This window comes from Sinocyclocheilus rhinocerous, unplaced genomic scaffold (assembly GCF_001515625.1).
Source record: "Sinocyclocheilus rhinocerous isolate Xijiao unplaced genomic scaffold, SAMN03320098_v1.1 scaffold795, whole genome shotgun sequence".
Classification (NCBI taxonomy): domain Eukaryota; kingdom Metazoa; phylum Chordata; class Actinopteri; order Cypriniformes; family Cyprinidae; genus Sinocyclocheilus; species Sinocyclocheilus rhinocerous.
In genome coordinates this window covers 645,838-646,251 of record NW_015630361.1, presented here as the reverse complement: position 1 = coordinate 646,251, position 414 = coordinate 645,838, and positions in this window count along the sequence as shown.

Below are 414 nucleotides of genomic sequence, written 5' to 3'. Positions count from 1 at the left end.
AATATCTATATATACACTACCGCTCAAAAGTTTGGGATCAGTAAGACTTGTAATGTTTGTCTTCTGCTCATCAAGGTTGCATTTATTTGATCAAAAATACAGAAAAAACAGTAATCTTGCAAAATGTTATTACAATAGAAAATAATGGTTTCTATTTTAATATGCTTTAAAATATAATTTATTCCTGTGATCAAAACTGAATTTTCAGCATCATTACTCCAGTATAAAGTGTCACATGATCCTTCAGAAATCATTCTAATATGCTGATTTATTATCAGAGCTGGAAACTGTTGTGCTGCTTCATATTTTTTTGGAACCTGTGATACTTTTTTTCAGGATCCTTTGATGAATAAAAAGTTAAAAAGAACAGCATTTATTCAAAATATAAATCTTTTCTAACAATATAAATCTTTG